Genomic DNA, 15821 nt, shown 5'->3' with positions numbered 1-15821 from the left:
ATTTAATAGTAGTGGTTTTACATTTCTATGTTGAAAAGAGTGGCTATTTATCCAATATCATCTCAAATAAAGAACCAGGAGGGAAAGTGGAGAGGCCATAGGGAAAAAGAGGAGAAAAGAGCAAGTGAGGAATCTGAGAGCCACGTCCTGGGTCTTCCAGTACCTGGAGATGAGGGGCTTCTCAGGGAACAGTCCACAGAGAAAGGGAGGCACCCAGCTTCCCTAAGTGTCTTGGTTTAGGGCAGAGTACAAAGCCTGGAACAGGAGCGGGATGTGCACAGGGTGGAAGAGCTCCCCCTCCCCCCCCCCCCCCGCTCAGATCTCTAGGCACAGATGTTGGCTTCTGCTTCTTCATCATCCTCCCAAGTACCTGTGAGGGGCCCTGTATATCTGGGTGCAGTAGGATTCTGTATGTATTTGGAGGCCAGAGAGAAAAGGAGTTATTATCAATGACCCCTAAAAGATGGACCAGGATGAGGCTTAAGTTAGGTTCTGGTTGATCACACACGGATGATCATGGAGCATTTTGGCAGTATCAGGAAGTATTTTTGTTTAGTTTTGCTTTCCCTGAGACTTCATATAAACTGAATGGATAGTTGGGAGTAGATTCATGATGAAACAGAAGGTTTTCAAGTGTAGTAGGTACCTATGCAAGGTGTGTTGCCGGGTCCAGCCCCAGCAGGATCCAAGGGTTTCCTGAGGATGACGGCATTGGCAAATAGGGAAGTAAAGAGGGGAGAGACAGAGGCTTGATCTCCTTGGTTTACACAGAAAGCCAATAAAGTTCCTGACACGGAACTTGCTCTGTTCACGGATGCGAAGGTGCCCTCTCGGTGGGGTGAGGATGTGGGATGCCCTCTCCCCGGGAAGACGCAGGGCACCTTCCCCCTCCCATGGGGTCTTAGAACCCAGCAAAAAGTGAACAGAGAGCCCCTGTGCTTCAAGTAGTCATCCTGAAGAGAACAGAGAGAGAAAAGGAGAGAAAATGAAAAAAAAGAATGACATGGGGAGACCAAGCTCTGATGAAGCCGGGTCTGCAGCTTTATTTCAAAAGGAGCTTTTACACCCTGGGTTACACATTTCCAGAAGTGAAAGATACAGAGTCGTGCAGAGTCAGCTCAACAATACATCGGTTTGACCTTCACTGGGACCAGGATGTTTTTTTTGCATAGCTTTTCATTTACAAGGGTCTTTGTGTTATGCACATTATCTTCTGGCCTGGAGGCCTGTTACATTTTATGACCTTTTTCTGATCAAGGTTGGTCAACCAGAAAACTTGCTTTCCCTTAAACTGTTTTCTTCTTTAGTTTTCCAATCTGTGTCTCCCTCAGAAAGTATTAAAGCTACATTCTTATGGAGCAAAGGTGCAGGGGGTTACAACAAAGAAAGAACTTACTAACTCAAGGGTCCTGTGTTGCTAAGGCCAAGGCTGCTGCTTGTTTTTCTTTGTGCCAACTGTTTTTGCTGATGCACTCCCAGGTGCACTTTGAGTAAAGGACAAGGAAACTCGGTAGCAAACATTGGCTCAACAATGCAGTATTATTCTCATACAGCTTTTTTATCGCTCGAAGGTTATGCTTGGGGTGTTGTGAACAATCATGTGCGTTAGTTGCAAGAGTGTGGATAAACCTGCCAAGCAAGCTAAAATAGTAACAGGGGGGTTAAAGTAAAAATGCTCCTTTCAAGCCCAGGAGGCTTATTAACTAGAGCCCTAAGTGATTTTCTTCAGAGAAGGTGGTCGGGGATAGCCCGCTGTAAATGTCAGAAGTGTTGGTGAAGGCATAATGTAATAAACAGTAGACACACAGGTTTTAGTTTCGGGGTAGATGCTCGAGCAGGTCCAGGGAATCCCTCGAGTCCTGTTCTGCCTTTGCCTGTCAGTCCCTCTCCGCCTGACCTTTGTCACGGGTGGGATCTCCCGTGATGGCTCTTGGCAGTGTGTGAAACTTGAAAATTCTCCAAGAAAGAAGAAGACGGACAGGCTAAGTTTCTTGTCCCACTTTCCCAGCTGCCTGTTTCCTGACCTCCCTTCAGGACCGGGAAGGACGGAGCCCAGCACCACGGGTGCAGGTCTGCAGGCCCAGGAGCCCCAGAGTACGGGGTCCACAGCCCCATCTTCCTGCGCCTCCACCACAAGTGAGGCCATGGTCCCTGATGGTCCAGGCTTCTGCAACAGGAGCCAAGTGACTGGTTGTCCCATTTGATTTCAGAAAAGATAAAGAAATGAGACGAGGAAGTGAAAAGAGTATTTCTGCCATTGATGCACCATCAGATAATTCATAGACAGAACCTGCGGCAGAAGAAAGCATGGCCTGTCTTGAGAGGCAGCCACGTCCTCCTCTGCTGACCCCTCAGGACTCACCTTGTGTGAGGGCTCAGTTCATTCTGAAGGAAGGAAAATTCCCATATCTTCTCCATCCAGTTACTAGGAGCCTGGAGGGCCATGAGTTTTAGAAAATGCCGACCTGTTAGCAGCACTGTGGAAATGAGGAGGGAGCAGGGAGCAGGAGGCAGGGCTCCTGTCAGCGTCTGAGCTGTGGACGGGCCCCTGCAGCCCAGGACCCACACTCTGTGGGGCGAGAGGATGGAGATGGGAGGAGCAGGGCTGCACTGGGGTGTTTCTGCTGAAGACGCAGCACCTGCTCTGGGGGATTTACTCCAGATGTTGAGGGAGGGCAGGTGGCTCTGTAGTCAGATATGTGGCTTCCTGGGATGCCTGTGCTGTCTCGCGTCTCAGCACGATCCTGTGTGTCTCCTCCCTCCCTTCAAGAGATCTGTGTGCAGAGAGGCCTTCCTTGGAAATCCCTCTATGGAAACTTCTCACTGAAACCAGGCTCACGAGCAAAGTCCGAGGCCCAGGGGTTTTGTCTCACTTCCGTGTCATCTGAGCCACTGGGGGAACCTACAGCCTCGCCTCCGCTGCAGCCCAGAGATGAGCAGGAGCCCCGCGTTGGACGAGGTGTCTTTGGGTCCAGAGAAGTGTCTGGGGACCCGGAGCCCTGGAGCTGTTGGGAATCTGAGTTGTAGGACAGGAGGTACCGGGGAGGACTCCCTGGCTTCTGCTGGCACCAGGTTATAGACAAGCTGCCAATGTTATAGCCATTGCTCAGGGTGCAGGAGAGTCTGGCTGATGCTCCCAGAGATGCAGACAGGGAGTCTGACTGAGTCAGCACAGGCTGGGAGAGGGAACCTGCAGACTCAGACACAGGGGAGATGGGGCAGGAGCTGAAGGAAAGAGTCCCAGAGTCTGCGCCCCAGGGGATGATGAGGCTGGGACTGAGCCCTGGTGCCGGGGCCCATCGCTACCTGTGCAGTGAGCGAGGAACACCAGCAGGAGAGGAGTCCAGGCCATGGTGCTCACAGAACCCTGGTCCCCCAGAGGGGCTGGGCTGCTCCAGGCCTCCTGTTCTCCCCCAGACTCTGCTAGAGGAGGGACTGCCATAAAATGGGGGTCCACCCAGGGCCCGCCCAGCCCCTCCCTGAACCCTGATGCTGGAGCTCTGCTCACAGCCCAGACTGTAGAGAAGGGAGGGGCTTCCCACTTGGGAGCCCCTGGAGGAAGCCCCTGCCAAGACTACACTGGTCCCTGCTCAGGGGACTCTGCAGCCAGAGAGGACACACTGCTGAGTGCCCCCAGGAGCACAGACCCCAACGCCAGCCCAGCTCCTACAGTGAGTTTGTGCTCCTTGAGCAGCTGTGCAAGGACCCCAAGGCAGTCCCACAGCGCTCCCTGCTGGTAACATATGGAAAAGTTTTGCTGAAAAAAGGAATGAAATTCAAAGTTCTCTAAGAAGGTTCTAGTAGAGAAAGTAAGTAAACACATGAAGATGCTTAGAAGAAACAGAATATATTGTCGTGTAATTATTCCACAAAAGACATAATGTTCCTGATTTAGCATAAATATCTAACAAACTTCAGGAGTTATATGCTTCCAATACATTGGATTTGTATTTTTTTAAGCATTGAAAAAGATGTAAATTTTGTGTTTCTCTGAGAAAGCAGTTAAAGTGTTTTTACCACAACCCATAAATAAGCACATAACGAGGGGAATTTATAGGACTTCCCTTGTTTTCCTGTGTTTAAGGGTCTGCCTTTCCGATGGAGGGACCATGGTTGCAGTGGCCAGATGCAGGAGCTCCCCATTCTGCAGAGCAACTCAGCAGGAAAGCCGAGCTGCTGAAGCTCCATCCCCCGGAGCTGGTGCCCTGCAGCAGATAGAATCCACCCCAATGAGAAGGCCAGTGCACTGCAGTGAAGAGCTGCTTGCGCCACCCACAACCAGAGCCCAGAGCAGTGAATACCCACACCGCACAGTCCATCCGCAATCAACCAATAAAATGTAAAAAACAACCTGACAACCAAGCCAGTAGAAGGGGACATTACAGACCACGGTCGTTAAACGTTGATCCAAGTCCTCTCGACGAATGGAACATTAGAAAAGTAGAAAAAATCCTAATACCAGGTTAAGACACGACAGTGTTACCAAATGTTATCTTTTTGAATACATGTTATACTTTATATTAAGACTCTCAACATAGATTTACAGAAAATCCAGTTCACATTTCCCAGCCGCCCCCGACCCCTTCGGGCTCTTCTCGTGTCTCTGGGGCCTGGGCGTTTGCCAAGACAACCTTGGCATCCGTCCAAGGTGACTGGGCCGTCGCAGGAGCAGCCTGGGGGCAACCTGGTGACCCTGGTGCTTGGTGGGCAGTGGGACCACGAAGCAAGGGGAAGGTGCTGGGTCTGCTGGTGAGGACACCAGCACGCTGTGCCACTGCCAGGGGGGAAGTAATGCTGCCTGAACAGCTTGCAGATTCTGTGGAGGGTGACTTTCGTCCTTTACCCCAGTGAATATTACCCAGTGGAACAACTCAGGCTCCCAGTGGAGCCCGAATGTTACTGCATTCATTGGAATTGATGTGGAATTCATCTAGCTGGATTTGTGAGGAAGCAGAAAAATATGATCAAAAGGGAAAGGTCTGGAAGGCTGGATAAGGCTTCTCATACCTGACAGATTGTGCTTGATTTTCATCAAACAGCTGATGGTATCCAGAACAACAGAGAGGAGAACAAGCAGGAAAAAATTTGGGTACCACAAAAAGGGCATTTGCCCTGTTCATTCTTCCAAAGAGGACCACTGTGGACTTAGGATATGCCATCTTATTTCTGACTTTGATGGCTTTTCTGAGAGGTTACAAGTTCTGGCTAACCACTACAAATCTATATACCCCACATCAGAAACAGACATTGAAGATGAATTCCAAAAACTCAAGGGTTAAATGGAAAGGGTGAAACCAACTGCTAGATATATGGAGTTTATATCCTATATCGAGCTTTCAAAGAAAGACCATCAAAGAAAATCTTGGTAGAAGCTGCAAATGCAGCACTGCTAGATACTGATTTTGAAAGTTATCCTTTCATAACCTCTTTGAAACCGTACAGTTGGACGTGTTTGTACTGGCTTGGGTATGCTGCCTTAATATGTGGAGAAGTGTATGGAGTTATGAAAGCTTATACAACTAGAGTTGGGATTGGTCCTTTTCCTACAGAGCAAGACAATGCAATTGGAGAATTATTACAAACAAGGGATAGAGAGTTTGGTGTAACTACAGGAAGGGAAAGATGATGTGTCTGTTGGACTTTGTTTTGATTAAATATGCTCATATGATTAATGGATTTACTGCATGGGTAGTCAAAAATTTTGATATTTGGACATATGTATGGAAATCAGAGTTGGAGTTGCATACAAGTTAGATGGTGAGATTATAACTCATTTCCCAGTAAACCAAGAACTCTTAAATAAATGGATTTAAATGTAAGACAAGGATATTTAAGGAACATTTAAGGACTTTAAGGAACTACCTATTAATGCCCAGAATTGTTTGATTTATTGAAGATGAAGTTCAAATTCCAGTTAAATAGATTTGCTTAGATAAATCCAGAGTCTATGATTCAACTCTTTTAAGGATTTCCAGTGATACAAGAAGCATTCCTGGAGCGGTGGGGAAAGGACTTTCTTAAATATTTCATTTATGATCTACGAATTCTGAGAATAAAGACACTGAAATGAGGTTTAGGCCTAACAGTCGCTTCCAGTCTTTCAAGAGGGATGGCTGGTGTGGAGATACATTTTGGCAATTTACAGTGTCAGCTGCCTTAGCTGGCATGATTGCCAAATCATTTGTTGTTCCTCCTGCTTATGGTGTCATATTTTCTTTTCATTTTAGTAATAATATAATCAATGTTGTTTGAAATCAGATAGAATGATCTCTGTTCATTTCCAAGGCACCATTCAATATCACAGTAATCCAAGTCTACGCCCTGACCAGTTATGCTGAAGAAGCTGAAGTTGAACGGTTCTATGAAGACCTAGAAGACATTCTAGAGCTAACACCCAGAAAAGGTGTCCTTTTCAATATAGGGAACTGGAATGCAAAAGTAGGAAGTCAAGAAATACCTGAAGTAACAGGCAAATTTGGCCTTGGAGTACAGAATGAAGCAGGGCAAAGCCTAATAGAATTTTGCCAAGAGAATACACTGGTCATAGCAAACACCCTCTTTCAACAACACAAGAGAAACCTTTACAGATGGCCATCACCAGATGGTCAACACCAATATTCTTTGCAGCTAAAGATGGAGAAGCTCTATACAGTCAGCAAAAACAAGACCGGAAGCTGACTGTGGCTCAAATCATGAACTCCTTATTGCTAAATTCAGACTTAAATGGAAGAAAGTAGGGAAAACCACGAGACCATTCCGTTATGACCTAAATCAAATCCCTTATGATTATACAGTGGAAGTGAGAAACAGATTCAAGGGATTAGATCTGATAGAGGGCCTGAAGAGCTATGGATGGACGTTTGTGACATTGTACAGGAGGCAGGGCTCAAGATCATCCCCAAGAAAAAGTAATGCAAAAAGGCAAGTGGTTGTCTGAGGAGGCCTTACAAATAGCTGTGAAAAGAAAGAAGCAAGAGGCAAATCAGAAAAGGAAAGATATACCCATTTGAATGCAGAGTTCCAAAGAATAGCAAGGAGAGATAAGAAAGCCTTCTTTGGTGATCAATGTAAAGAAATAGAGGAAAACAATAGAATGGGAAAGACTAGAGATCTCTTCAAGAAAATAAGAGATGCCAAGGGAACATTTGATCCAAACACGGGCACAATAAAGGACAGAAATGGTATGGACCTAACAGAAGCAGAAGATATTAAGAAAGAGCTAGCAAGAATACACATAACTGTACAAAAAAGATCTTCATGATCCAGATAATCACAATGGTATGATGATTCACCTTGAGCCAGATCCTGGAATGTGAAGTCAAGTGGGCCTTAGGAAACTAGGGATTACTGAGGTGAAATGTGACAAAAACTAGGGTGTTCAGAGGTAAAATCTGACAGAAACTAATGGGTTCTGAATTAAAATCTGACAGAAACTAGGGGGTTGTGTGGTAAAAATCTGACAGAAAAAAAGGGTGCTGTGGTAAAATGTGACAGAAACTAGGCAGTTCTGAGGTGAAATGTGACAGAAACTAAGGGATACTGAGGTAAAATTTAAAAGAAACTATAGTCTTCTGAGGGAAAATCTGGTAGAAACTAGGGGATTCTGTGGTAAAATCTGACAGGAATTAGGTGATTCTGGCATAAAATCTGACATAAACTAGGGGCTTCTGGGGTAAAATCTGACAGAAACAAGGGGGTTCTGAGGGAAAATCTCACAGAAACTAGGGGGTTCTGAGGTAAAATTTGACAGAAATGAAGGGGCTCTGAGGTAACATCTAACAGAAACTTGGGATTTTGAGGTGAAATGTGGCAGAAAATAGGGGCTTCTGAGGTGAAATGTGGCAAAAAATAGGGGCTTCAGAGGTAAAATCTGACAGAAACTAGGGGGTTTTGAGGTAAAACTTGACAGAAGATAGCGACTCCTGAGGTAAAATCTGTGAGAAAGTAGGGGGCTTGTGAGGTAAGACGTGACAGACACTAAGGGGTTCTGTGGTAAAAACCTGAGAGAAACTAGGTTCTCCTTAGGTAAACCTGACAGAATATAATGGGTTTTGTGGTAAATCGGACAGTAACTAGGGGCTTCTGACATAAAATCTGACAAAAACTAGGGGGTTCTGAGGTAAAATCTGACAGAATTACATGCTCCAGAGGTAAAATCTGAAAGAAACTAGATGATACTGAGGTATAGTGTGAGAGAAACTAGGGACTGTTTTGGTAAAATGTGACAGAAACGAGGGGGTTCTTGGGTAAAATCTGACAGAAATCAGGGGTATGAAGGTAACATGTTACAGAAATTGGAGGCTTCTGAGGTAAAAACTGACAGAAAGCAGGGGGTACTAAGGTAAAATCTAACAGAAATTAGAGGCTTCTGGTGGAAAATCTGACAGAAGCTAGGGGCTTCTAGGGTAAAATCTGACAGAAACTAGGTTGGTTCTGTGGTAAAATCTGACAGAAACTAGGGGCTCCTGAGGTAAAATCTGTGAGAAACTAGGGGGATTCTGGGGGTAAACACTGACAGAAACTAAGGGGGTTCTGTGGTAAAATCTGAAAGAAACTAAGTTTTCCTTAGGTAAATCTGACATAGTATGGGGCTTCTGAGGAGGAGAAGGGGACGACAGAGGATCAGGTGGTTGGATGGTATCATCGACTCAATAGGCATGAGTCTGAGCAAGCTTCAGGAGTTGGTGATGGACAGGGAAGCCTGGCATGATGCAGTCCATGGGATCACAAAATGTCAGACAGGACTGAGCGACTGAACTGAACTGAGGTTAAAATCTGACAGAAACTAAGGGGTTTGTGTGGTAAAATCTGACAGAAATTCGATGGCTCCGTGGTAAAATCAGACAGAAACTAGGGGATTCTGAGCTAAAATCTGACAGGAACTAGGTGGTTCTGAGGTAAAATCTGACAGAATTACAGGCTCCAGAGGTAAGATCAGATAGAAACTAAGCAATACAGAGCTATAATCTGAGAGAAACTAGAGACACCTTTGGTACCATCTGACATAAACTAAGGGGTTCTGACATTAAATCTGAGAGAAACTAGGAAGTTTCTGACGTAAAATCCAGCAGAAACTAAGGGATTCTGTAGTAAAATCTGACAGAAACTAGGTTCTCCTTAGGTAAAATCTGACAGAAACTTGGTGGTTCCATGGTAAAATCAGACAGAAATTAGGGGGTTCTGAGGTAAAACCTGACAGAAACTAGGTGGTTCTGAAGTAAAACTTGACAGAATTATACAGAGTTAATTCTGATCCACGCTGGAGCTGTTTCTACGAATTTAACCCTTGTTTCTGTCACGTTTGTTATCATCATCATAAATAGCAGCCTGCTTCAGAGAACCCTACTCCCTCTGCCTGAGCCTTAAACCAATTACCTTTGGATAGCTCACAAGGAGATGGTCTGACCCTGCCCACCTGTGAATGACTGTAAGAAAGACGGAAATAACGTATCCCCCTGCCTGAGGTTGCCATTCTAGGGAATCATTGCAAGAGTTCAATGGTCTTTTTCACTTTGTGTCCTCACTTGCCCCATCTCTCATCCCTAAAAGCAGCTAGCATCCAGGCCCCAAGAGCATGGTCATTTGGAGACATTAGTCTGCCAACTTCTCTGTCAGCTGACTTTCCAAATAAAGTCGTATTCCTTTCCTCTCGGATTCATTGGCCTGTCGTGAGGTGAGCAGAGTGAGTTTGGACTTGGTAACAGCCGCAAACATGTAGATCAATCTGGCAGGACTGAGGTCACCTTCACAGTATGAGGTTGTCCCAACCGTGATCTCAGGGCTCCTTTCACTTATTTACAACTGTGTGAATTTCTCAACAATGTTTTCTTGTTTTCAGTTTATAAGCCTCTCACCTACTGGGTTAATCATATTCCTAAGCATTTTATTTTTTTGATACTATCATGAATTGAATTTTTGAAAGTATCCTTCTTGCTTCTTTGCTTTTAGTAACTGGAAAACAACAGGTTTTCTAGCATTACTTCTGGTAACCCTGTGGGAGATCCTAGACAGAGCAGATCATGTTAAGATGAGAGCTTGTTTTCCTGTCTGTGGGGCAGGTGACGAGCAATGGGCAGGTGGGAATGTGAAGTGGTGTCTGCAGCCCATGGGCCAGAAGATGACCACACCAAGGGTGACCTAGGACATGTGACCATCTGCAGAACCGGAATGGCTCCAGGCTGCATCCACTACTTGTGGGGGAAGGAAAGCCATGGAACACGTCTTTTTTTTTTTTTTTTTCCATTTTAAGAAAAAAGTCATCAATGTATCAAGACCTAAGTATGCGATATTGTAAAAGCACCAACTATTCTCATAGTGATATCTGGTGACAATAATTGTGGAAACTCCAAAAATCAGAAGCAAAGTGAATTTAATCTCCATAACAATAATTCAACATCATGTGCAAGTGCTAGACAAAGATACTGAACAGGAAGAATCAGTGGTGGGTCTTAGCAGTGAGGGCCATGGAGAGGCAGTAGATCCAAAGGACCCAAATGTAAGGTGCAGCTCAGATGCCCCCGTGTTGGTGCAGCAGTAACCGAAGAAACCTCCCTGTGAAGAAAACGCACAGGCGTTCATGTTGAGGGCCCATGAGAGGGGTCAGAGCTCTAGAAAACTCCTGGGAATGGGCAGATGCCCCAGTGATGGAGATTAAAGGCTCCCGAGTCAGAGTTCAGGTCTGAAATGACCTCAGCCAGACCCAGCCTCAGCCCCCGAGCTTCAGGGCAAAGAGACACTGTGTCCCTAGTGACGGGGACATGAACTTCCTGTTTCCTTCGAGACCTTCTCCTGGGAATGGGCTGCTGGAGAGACTTTAAGGACAGAGGGGACAGGAGGAGGCTCCATGCCCAGGCAGAGCCCCCAGATGACCTGGAGTCAGGGTGATAGCAGCAGCAGGTCCAGCAAGACGCCGAGCAGGAAGCCACTGGGCGGCCCCATCTCCCCAGAGAGGAGTCCATACCATAACTGGTCTAGTTCCGCAAGCCTGGAGCTCTGGGTGAGCCTGAAAGGCTGTAACGGGAAGGCGGGAGCAGCAGCCTGAGCATCAGGTCAGCCCAGTGATGGCCAAGGAGCCCGAACTCCAGATTTGAGACCTGGAAAACGAGCAGAGACCCCGAGATCTGAGATGGAGCAGGGATCCCCAAGGGCCCACTACTAGCATCAGAGAGAACGAGAGCTGTTGGGACCAGGACACACGCTGGATGCTTGGTGAGTCCAGAGTCAGACAGACTCTACTGTGTTTCTCTGGTTCTGACCTGACCCGTCATGGACTCTGACCCCAGGGCACCTGCCCTTGGCACCGGGGATTTCTGCTAAAGTTGAGAAAATCAGACAATGTGTTGCTGCCAAGGAAAGCTGGAGAACGGGTGAATTAAGACAGATGTGAACAGATTTTTCCGGACCAAGTTCCCTGGTGTGATTCTGGACCCAGTCTTAGGCCAAACAGACAAATGAAGTGGCTGCCTTTGCAGAGGATGTTTCTGCCCCCAGAGCCCTGACTCTGAGAGGACAGCAGGTTTTTGTCTCACTTCCCCCCTGGCCTGGAGCACTGTGGCACCACTGATACTGCTGTCCTAAGATACACAGTAATAATCAGCCTCGTCCTCAGCCTGGTGCGAGCTGATGGTCAGGGTGGCTGTGTTCCCAGACCTGGAGACGGAGAATCAGTCGGGGACCCCCGAGAGTCGACTGGTAGCACGGTAGATGAGGGTTCTGGGGGCCGATCCTGGGATCATTTGGTACCAGCCAACATAATTGCCAGTTCCAACGTTGCTGCTGCTTCCAGAGCAGGTGATGGAGACCCTCTGGCCCAGGGACCCAGACATGGAGGGCGGTTGAGTCAGCACAGCTTGGGCCCAGGATCTTGGAAGGGGGAGAGACAGAGATGGTGACTCAGGAGTCCAGACATGAGAGCAGGGAGCAGGGCCTGTGTGTCTTCCCAGGGCCCTTCCCCTGTCCCCCATCCAGTCACCTGTGCAGAGAGCGACCAGCGTGAGGAGCAGAGGGGACCAGGCCATGGTGGACATGTCAGGGTGTCCTGCCGTCTGTGGCCCCACAGCAGAACAGAGCGTCCCCACACCGCTCCTTCCCCTCTTCATATACTGAGAGGGGGAGGGTCCTTTCATGCAAATGACTATCCTCCCCTCCAACCCCCACAATGCTCTGATCACCTCTGGGACCTGGGTCAGCTTCCTGTGCCTGAGGGAGACCAGTGTGTGATCTGGGGAAGGGATGCGTGGGGCTTGGGGGTGGGATGTCACAGCTGGGAACCCTGAGCAGAAAGCATCAGGAAGTACCAGAGGGCTGGTCTCTGCTCTCACCCCTCCAGACACTTAGGAAAGGCCTTGGAATGCCCCCTGGTGTCCTGGCCAAACACACATCCTGACCTGGTGATAGAGCTCTTAACAGCCGACTTTCCCAAAACTGGTTTTGTAATTATACCTTCAGGATGTGTTTGATTGGAAAACAACAGCCAACTGTAGCTTACCCTGTAGTGCATGTGAGCGTTACACAGTGGATGTGTGATTTTGAGATTTTCAATGAACCAAAATGTGATCATGGAGTAGTAAAAATCTAAGGGCCTCACTTAAAATAGATGCCTAAATTTAACTGAAGAAAATGTTGTTGTTAAGTCACTAAGCTGTGTCCAACTGTGGCTCTGGTTTAATTCTGCATTCCCATGGTAGTATTTCTAAAACATAATTTTCCTTGTAGCCTCTGTTCTTTAAGTAAGATAATTTTAAAGACTTTATGACACGTGTGGCATCTCCACTGGGGGATTTTATGTCGTAGCAGGACGTTCTCTCTGTGAAACAGGGCAGGCTGAGTTAGCAGAGCCATTGCTCGGTCTCAGATCTGAGATGACACACAGGACAAGACAAGGCAGATCAGCTGTTCTCAGGAACCTCAGACGGGACCATAGACATGGTCAGACAGAGCAGCAGTCACGGCCCCGGGGGCAGAGCCCACAGGGTCTGCTTTCCCAGCCCAGGGCCCCAGCAGCTTCTCCCGGGCTCACTGTGCATAAAATCAGTCCCACAGCAGCTGAGCACAGACACTCCTCAGCCAGGAATCATTTCCCAGGTCTCAGGACAGGGTTTCTCTCCCCTCCTGATTCCTCACTCAATGGGCACACAGGACGGAGTGTGAGGTCTCAGGGAATAAATCGGCTACTAGAGGGGTTCATGGATCCCCTGGGAAACAAGGGGAACCTGGGGAGGAACAGGGAGGGGACGAGTAGGGGTCACATCTGAGAACCAGAGACCTGAGGCTTCTTGGAAAGGAAGGGTTAGAGAGGTTCAAGGGGGGGGCCGAGGAAGTGAGTGTAAATTTCAGAAAGATTTGGAAACATGTCCACGATCTTCTGACAGAGTGAGCTGGGTCATGACCATGGAGATCAACAGTGTAGGTCTGTAGAAAGAGAAGGGCCCAGAATTGGGAGGAAAGTCATGAATGAGGGGAGCGGGAGGGGTGCATGGAGTGGGCTCTGGGGGCTCCTCCCCTCCTCTGTTTCTGGGAAGAGGGTGGGGACTGATGACCACCTGACCCCTTCACCCTCCAATACCGGGTGCTCGGCCCCGTGTGCAGCTTCTCTCCCAGGAGGAGGCCTGGGGGCCGCGGGTCTGAGTCTGTCCTTTGAGAGGAAGCACCTGCTGTCACGTCCAACTCAGTCTGCTGAGCCTGGGAGCAGGGCCAGCTCAGGGGACCATGTTGGTCTGTTGCTATTGCTGCTGCTGCCAGGTTGCTTCAGTCATGTCCGACTCTGTATGACCCAAAGACGGCAGCCCCCAGGCTCCTCCATCCCTGGGACTCTCCAGGCAAGAACGTTGGAGTGGGTTGCCATTTCCTTCTCCAGTGCATGCACGCACGCATGCTAAGTCACTTCAGTCGTGCCCGACTCTGTGTGACCCCATGGACAGGCTCCTCTGTCTACGCGATTCTCTAGGCAAGAATACTGGGGTGGGTTGCCATTTCCTTGTCCTAAGTCTTCCTCTCTTGCCCCAGTAATCCAGCCTTTCCACACCTGAGCCCGTCTTTAGAATACTCTCTGTCTTCTCAGGGAGCCCTGAGTCCGTCTGTGCGGTGCTGTCCGTCCTCCAGCCCTGAGCCGAGCAGGAAATCCCAGAGCCTGTGTCTGCTGTGAAGGGTGAGGGGTGGCCCTTGAAGCACTCTTTTAAGCTGTCTCTAGTCCCAGCGCTGGGGAGACCAGGATGGGAGGTGGGGAGTGGCATGCGGAGCCGCACGGGCAGGCTTAGGGTGACAGCGTCCTGTGCCGTAAACAGCCATGACCACGTGGAGTACCTTCAATAGAACTGCGGGTTTCACGGGTAAAGGTCACCATCTCGTCATGCAATTATGACAGCTGGCAAGTTCATTTCCAACAAAGTTGGGACACATGTTTCATCATCAGAAATAGAAAAACATGGTGTGTGGACAGGTAGGTGTGGTGAGCATCATGGACCTTGTAAAACTCCCTTCCCTGTGGTTCTGGGTGGAGCCGATGGACCCGGGACGGAGGAGGGGTGTGGGGGCAACGAGGAGGAGAAGGAGCTCAGACACCTCACGTTAACGTGTGTGGAAGAGACGGGAAAGTCTTGTTCATTCTTGTTTCTTTGACGTAAAAATGTAAATGCTCCTCTTATTTGTATTCATATTGGAATTGCTGCTAAAGTAGCTTTTTAATAAAATTCACATGATTTTTGTCAGAGGTGTTTGAGAACCTCAGCTCATAGAGGTGAAAAATATATATTCCTACTGAATTCTTTTCTTATTATATGAACATATTGATGACAGTTTGGCTGAACTTCTGATTTCATATATTTCACGTTACAAGTGTTAACATAAAGTATTAATAAAATGGGAAGGAACGAGTAAGGGAGCCACAAAAACTGACACGATATCACTTTCCGTTGTTCAATTCAAAATGTTGAAATTGCCAAATAACACAACAGGGAACATATTTAAATGACACCGATGGTGACAGAGGGTCCTTGCCTGCATCCCTCATCCACGGGGAACACCCGGGCGTTCGGTGGGCAATGGGGCAGCCTCTGCAGGGGTCTCTCATCCCCTGTCCAGGTATCCCCGGAGGTCGAGGTTCCTGAAGGAAGTTCATTTTTGTTGTGTGACCGTCCCTCTGTCCTTGGTTGGATGTCAGGTCTGGGCACTGACCCCACGACAGAGCAGCAGGAACTGAGAAGCAAGCCTGTGGCTCTGAGCTGAGAGCTGCTGTGTCCCCTGGGAGCCCAGGTGCAGGACGTCACCCTCCAGTGAGGACCCTGCTGCCCACGTGGGCAAGAGCCAACACAGGAGGTGCCAGCCTGCCTGGCCAGGACCCTGGGTTCTCAGGACCAGGCCCACAGCGCCCCCTGCTGGACTCAGACCTCCTCCTCCCCCACTTCACACCACAGCCTCCTGGAAGGGCTTTCTCACACTTGCAGCTGGGTCTTCCTGATGTCACCGCCCAGGGCAGTAGAATGAGTCGCCTTCATCTAGTTTGGGCTTGGTCATTGATTTTTCCAGTACCTAATGAGAGATCCAACCAGTCCATCCTAAAGGAGACCAGTCCTGGGTGTGCATTGGAATGAATGATGCTGAAGCTGAAACTCCAATACTTTGGCCACCTCAGGCGAAGCATTGATTCATTGGAAAAGACCCTGATGCTGGGAGGGATTGGGGGCAGGAAGAGAAGGGGACGACAGAGGATGAGATGGCTGGATGGCATCACCTACTAGATGCACATGTGTTTGGGTGGACTCTGGGAGTTGGTGATGGACAGGGAGGCCTGGCGTGATGGGATCATGGGGTCGCAAAGAGTCGGA

The 15821-nt window shown here is 48.3% G+C and overlaps 2 pseudogenes; one reads left to right on the top strand and one right to left on the bottom strand.

Annotated features, from left to right (window-relative positions):
* Window positions 1-2024: 2024 nt before the first annotated feature.
* On the bottom strand, window positions 2025-3352 carry LOC113888922 (annotated as a pseudogene).
* A 1690-nt stretch (window positions 3353-5042) lies between these two features.
* On the top strand, window positions 5043-5813 carry LOC113888919 (annotated as a pseudogene).
* The last annotated feature ends 10008 nt before the right edge of the window (window positions 5814-15821 follow it).

The sequence above is a fragment of the Bos indicus x Bos taurus genome, unplaced genomic scaffold, assembly GCF_003369695.1.
Source record: "Bos indicus x Bos taurus breed Angus x Brahman F1 hybrid unplaced genomic scaffold, Bos_hybrid_MaternalHap_v2.0 tig00003152_arrow_arrow_obj, whole genome shotgun sequence".
Classification (NCBI taxonomy): domain Eukaryota; kingdom Metazoa; phylum Chordata; class Mammalia; order Artiodactyla; family Bovidae; genus Bos; species Bos indicus x Bos taurus.
The sequence above is the reverse complement of the archived record's forward strand: the minus strand, read 5'-3'. Positions and strand labels throughout refer to the sequence as shown.